General features: G+C 34.8%; 1 pseudogene; it reads left to right on the forward strand.

The window, feature by feature from the left end:
* Positions 1-305: 305 nt before the first annotated feature.
* On the forward strand, positions 306-1,171 carry LOC114028572 (annotated as a pseudogene).
* The last annotated feature ends 4,910 nt before the right edge of the window (positions 1,172-6,081 follow it).

Here is a 6,081-nt window from a genome sequence, read left to right on the forward strand (position 1 = left end):
TGTGCTTAATGGCAATATGATTGATTATAGAGCTGAGGTGTGAGGAAAACCATAATTGTTGAAGTTGGAAATGGGGGCTAGCAACAACCCTTTTCCTCTATCTCCTGTGAAACTGACATTACATGAGAAACTTCTTGTGGTTGGCTGACCAATATAGCCAAAAAACTATTAAGGTAATTGGGCACAATAAGACATTGCTAGAATGTCTTATTAATAAAGATTTAAACTCTTTTTTTAAGATAAAGAAGTTCTAGCTATTCCTCCCAGTTGCTCCTTCTCCCCAGTGCCTGGGTTTCTTGCACTAAATGGTGACCAGTCACTGTCTCCCAGTAATGTTGATTCCACCTGCACCATCACAGGAAAGTTTAGAGAAAATTTGCAATGCAGTCATCATGGTCAATATCTTGGACAGTGAGGATTCATCTCATCTAACTTTAATGAAAAGGCCTGTGCTGGGCATCATGTTAACCGAACTCTACTTTCTGGTCATTAATTCAGTATTCAAAATGTGTGTTTTTAGATGCAGATACTCTGGTACTGACAAATATTGATGTGGTTCTTGAGAAAGAGGAGCTATCAGCAACACCATACTCAGGATAGCTGGACTGTTTCAACTCTGGACTCTTTGTTTAACAACCTTCCATTTAAACATACAATTAGCTATTATATATGGCTTCTGAATAAGGCAGCTTTGACGGTGGGGACCAGGTTTTGATGAACAACTTCTTCAGTAGTTGGGCAACAACAGATACCAGAAAGCACCTGACATTTATTTATAACATAAGCAGAATTTTTACATACTTCTACCACTGAGCATGTAAGGCGTTTTGGGACAAATGCAAGAGTCAAGCATTTCCCATGACCCCTAACTGAAAAGTTTCAGTAACAACATTCATTAACCCAACTCAACCCACAATTCCTCACCACATGATGGCATATCTTCACCACCAATATTTTTGCTTTCTCCAGTAGTTTAGAGTTGGTAAGGACACCTTCACAGAGGAAGTCACAGATGCAGTCTCACATATACCCATAGGGGACCTCAGCCCTCCATCTCAACCATTTTATCCTCAAATAATCACAAGGAGTGGTGAAACAAGAGCAGGCTAGTGACATGGGAGCAGATTCCTTCAATAATATCAAGGAGAAACTGGACACTTAACTCCAGTAGAAATATCACAATTTTCCCTTGTGAACATTGGCTACACAGGACTGGTTCCAGACAATTTAGCAGCTAGAAAAGTGTTGAGTATGGTCTATTACAGTTGCTAGTGGTTTTGACTAAAGCTCCTCATTTGTAGATTTATAGTCCTAAAGTTGAAAACTAGATAGAAGTCAAGAAGTAAAAAGCTGGATAGAGCACCGGCCCTGAAGTCAGGAGGACCTGAGTTCAAATGCGGCCTCAGACCAAACACTTGACACTTACTAGCTATGTGACCCTGGGCAAGTCACTTAACCCCAATTGCCTAAAAAAAAAAAAAAAAGAAGTAAAAAGCTAATTTTCTGTTCAATTAATTTCTGAGTGACTCTTCACATGATTATTCAGAGAAAATTTAAGAAATTTTCTATTTAATGTGAATTACAAAAAAAAAATTTGATGAGAGAGAATGAACCCATTAAACTATGGGCCTCAGCTCCTGAAACCTGAAGAGATGGGCTCCAATCAATTCTTCTGATTGGGAAGGGCACTAAATGGGAAAGGCACTAATATTTGCCATGCAAATTTTCTGTAGTAGATAGATATTTCAGGACTGATCAGAGACTGCCGTAGTAGTCTCAATTCTTTTTTTTTAAATTAATTTACTTTAAACTTAAATACACATTAAGAATAGAAAACAAAACATTATAAACTTAAATACTAAAACTTAGATACAAAATAAGAAAAGAAAAAAAAAGCATGGCCATGTGCACAGTAGAACATGAGAGGATTAAAAATATACAGCAATAAATATCCATTTCAACAAAGCCTATTTAATAAATATTACACATTGTATTCTGAACTGTCCATTTTTCTTTGCTTCCTTGTAATCTTTTTTTTTGTTCTCTGCTGTGCACTTTTTACTTTGTTCTTTCCTCCTCCATTATCTCCCCGCCCTCAGAAGGTTGCTACAATTAAGCACAGATATATCTCACACATACACACACACATACATATACACATATATACATATACATACATATACTTAGGTATCTATAATCATACTCATATATACATATAATCATACATACACATTTATATACATCTATGTAAGACCATACTGTGCTTGTATTTCTGTTTCTCTGACAGTCGATAAAATCTGCTTCATAAGTCCAAGTCTTTCATTTTTTTCTAGGTCCACCAAATCATCATTTCCTGTACCACAGAAATATTCCAACCTTATTACTTTCTAGTAGTTATTTTAAATTTAAAACAATATTGATTAATATCATGTAGTTTCCTTATTTTTTTATTAAATCTATTTTAGCTTTATCTTTGTCTGCGATCATGATTACTACCCCCAATTTTATTCCCTAATAAATTTTAGTCCTGATCTTTACTTTATATTTATGTGTATCTCTTATTTCCTATCCCTCCTAACTACTCTACTTTCTTTCTACCCACTAACTTTCCCTCCTATTATTTAACTTACCCCATCCACCAAAGATTTCTCCCTTATCTTCTCCTCCCACCCTAAAATCCCTCCCTTATCCTCTCCTCCCTCCTATCTACTTAGTCTTTTAATTTTCTAACTTCAGAAGATTTTTATGCCTTCCTAGTTATATATGTATTGTTTCCTCTTTAACCCATTCCCTATGAGAGTAGGGTCCCAGAAACTACCAGCCTTCCTCCTCCATCTAATTCCTCAGTGTTAGTTCTTCCTCTCACACTTCATTTGTATAAGGTAATCACTCTTTTCACCTCCTATAGATAACCACCCTCCTAGATGGTTTACTTTTTAGTACCACATCATATTCAGCTCTACCCCAATCTTTCTTTTGAACTACCCAGTTACTATTAACAATTAATATATAATTTGCATTTCAAGTTATGAAAAATAAACAGTCTGTCCTTATTGAGTCCCTGGTAAATAGTCTTCGATATGTACCTTATATTTCTCTTGGATCTTGTATGTCAAATTTTCTATTGATTTCAGGTATTTTAGCTTCAAAATCCTAAAAGTCTGGCAATTCATTGAATGCCTTTTTTTAATTTAGTATCATGCGTAACTTTGCTAGATATGATATTTTCAGCCACAACCTCAGTTCTTTTGCTCTTTGATATATAGTTTTCCAAGACCTACAGTTTTTTATTGTAGCCAACACTAAGTCTTAAGTGATTCTAATTTTGGCTCTATCATATTTGTATTTTTTTCTTGTTACTCCTAATATTTTCTTTTTGAGATGGGGGTTTTGGAAATTTGCTATAATATAGCAATATGTAGGTTTTCCTTGCCGAATCTCTTTCAGGTGGTGATCAGGTAGATTTTTTTCTATTTCTACTTTCCCTTCTTGTTCTAAAGCTTGAGGACAATTTTCTTTAATTATTTCTTGCATTATTGTATTAAGATTCTTTTTATTGTAGCTTTCAAGTAGTCCAGTTACCCTTATGTTTTCTCTTCTTGATCTGTTCTCCAGATCTTTAATTTTCTTATGAGATGTTTCACTTTCTCTTCTATTTTTTTCATTCTTTATAGTTTGTTTTGTTATTTCTTGATCTCTTATAACTTTATTGGCTTCCCCTTGGCCAATTCTAATTTTCGAGGAATTATTTTCTTCCTTAAGATTCTAGATTTCCTTTTTTAGTTGGTTGACTTTTTTTCATAATCTTCTTGTTTTCCTTGGGTTGTTCTTATATTAACAAAATTTCCTCAGTCTTTCTTGTTTGATTTTTAAAATCTTTTAAAAGTTCTTCTATTAATTTTGGGGGGCAGTTGACCATTTAACATTACTCTTTTGGGGAAGAGAAGCTTTTTTTGCTTCAATATATTTTTCTAAAGATGAACCCTGGTCTTCTCTATTCCCATCATAACTTTCTGTGGTTGGATTCTTTCTCTTTCACCTGCTCATTTTTCTCTCATTTATAGCAGTTCATTATTGTAATCAATTCTGCTCCTGGAGTATGGAAGAATGTGCCTCTGGCCTTAGATCTTCCATCAGTTCTCTACTCTGGCCTGGAATGGAAACCAAGAACTCTGACCTCCTGTAAGTGCCCACAGTCAGCTACATCCTCACTCCACTGCTTCTGTATTCTTAGGGCATGAGCTGGTTCCTGTGCTTGTTCTTTCTTACACAGGGCCATGTCTCCACAACACAGCTGGGCTGGTGTCCCTAATCAGCAGAGGTTCCCTCAATCCTCCCCTGTTCACATGACCCATTCTCCACACTGTCCTGGAGGCTAGCCCTAGGGCTCTCTGCTTGCTATTTCAGCAGAACTAGCCTAGAAGTGTTTATACTTCACAGAGACCAAACCTCGGATCTTCTCCAGTTGTCCCAGGAGGACCACTGTTCTGCCACAACTCTTGTTTATTTTTACCACTCTGCATTCACATTGAGGAGCTATTTTGTCTTATTTGTGGAGGAAATCTAGAGAGCACAGAATTATCTGACCTACTCCAGCATCTTCCCAGATTTCTCTTCCCAATTCTTCTTTTATGGAAAACAATGTAACACTGTCAATTAAGTCACAATTTTAATAATGCTACCACAAACAGTGGTACCCTTTTTATCTCTCTTTTTAAAAAATGATTTTTTACCAGTTTTCTGTATGTAGCATGCTAAAAGGAACTTCTATATGTTTGGGGGATGAGAGTGAGGATTTTGAATGTTTGGTTGTAGTAGCATTATGTACAAAAATAAACACAGCAGTGAAAATAAAAAGTCAGAGAATATATGTGTTTGTAACATTCTTGGGACAGTAACTCATTGTGGAATTGTGAAGTGATCCAATCACTTTAGAGAGCAATCTGGAATTATGCCCAATGAATTATATTAAACTGTCTATACCTTTTGACCCAGCAATACTATTACTAAGTCTATTTCTAAAGATGATTAAAGAAAAAGGAATAGAACCTGTATGTTCCAAAATATTTATAGCAGCTCTCTTTGTGGTGGCAAAAAAACTGAAAATTGTGGAGATATATGTGTGTGTGTGTGTGTGTGTGTGTGTGTGTGTGTGTATAAATGATTATGATAAACTTGTGTTTGAGAATTGTGAAGATTTAAGTTTTTGGGATAAGAATTCATTATTTGATCAAAACTGTTGAAAAAACTGAAGAGCAGGTTGGCACAAATTGGATATAGACCAATATCTCATACCGTTTACCAAGATAAGGTCAAAATGAATACATGACCTAGATATAAAGAGAGTTACTATAACAAAATTAGAATATGGAATATATTATCTATCAGACTTATGGAACAAAGGACAATTTATGAATAAACGAGAAATAGAGAATATTGTAAGATGTAAAATGGATAATATCAATTACATTAAATTAAAAAGGTTTTCTACAAATAAAACCAATGAGGGAAAGATCAGAAGGAAAACAGAAAATTGGGGAAAAAATTTATAGGCAGTTTCGCAGATAAGAGTTTCATATTTTCTATATAAAGAACCTTTGTCCAATTTATAAGAATATGTCATTTCTCAATTGATAAATTGTCAAAGTATATGAACATGCAATTTTTCAATGAAGAAATCAAAACTATGTGTAGTCATAGGAAAAATGCTCTAAATCACTATTGATTAAATGCAAATTAAGACAACTTTAAGGTATCATTTTAAACCTATCAGACTGGGTAAAATGATAGAAGGGAGAATCAACAAATGTTGTAAGGGATGTGGAAAACTTGGAACGCTAATTCACTGTTTGTGGAACTATGAACTGATCCAACCATTTTGCAGAGAAATTTGGAATAATGTCCAAAGAGTCATAAAACTGTTTATATCTTTTAACCCAGAAATGCCACTATTCAGCCAGTTTCACAAGCTGACTAAGGGAAAAAAGAAAAGAGCTTAATACATTCTTTAAAAAATTTATAGTAGCTCTGTTTGTGGTAGCAAAGAACTGGAAAGTGAGGGGATGCTCATCAATTGGGAAA

Source organism: Vombatus ursinus, unplaced genomic scaffold (genome assembly GCF_900497805.2).
Source record: "Vombatus ursinus unplaced genomic scaffold, bare-nosed wombat genome assembly UNPS02014890.1, whole genome shotgun sequence".
Classification (NCBI taxonomy): Eukaryota; Metazoa; Chordata; class Mammalia; order Diprotodontia; family Vombatidae; genus Vombatus; species Vombatus ursinus.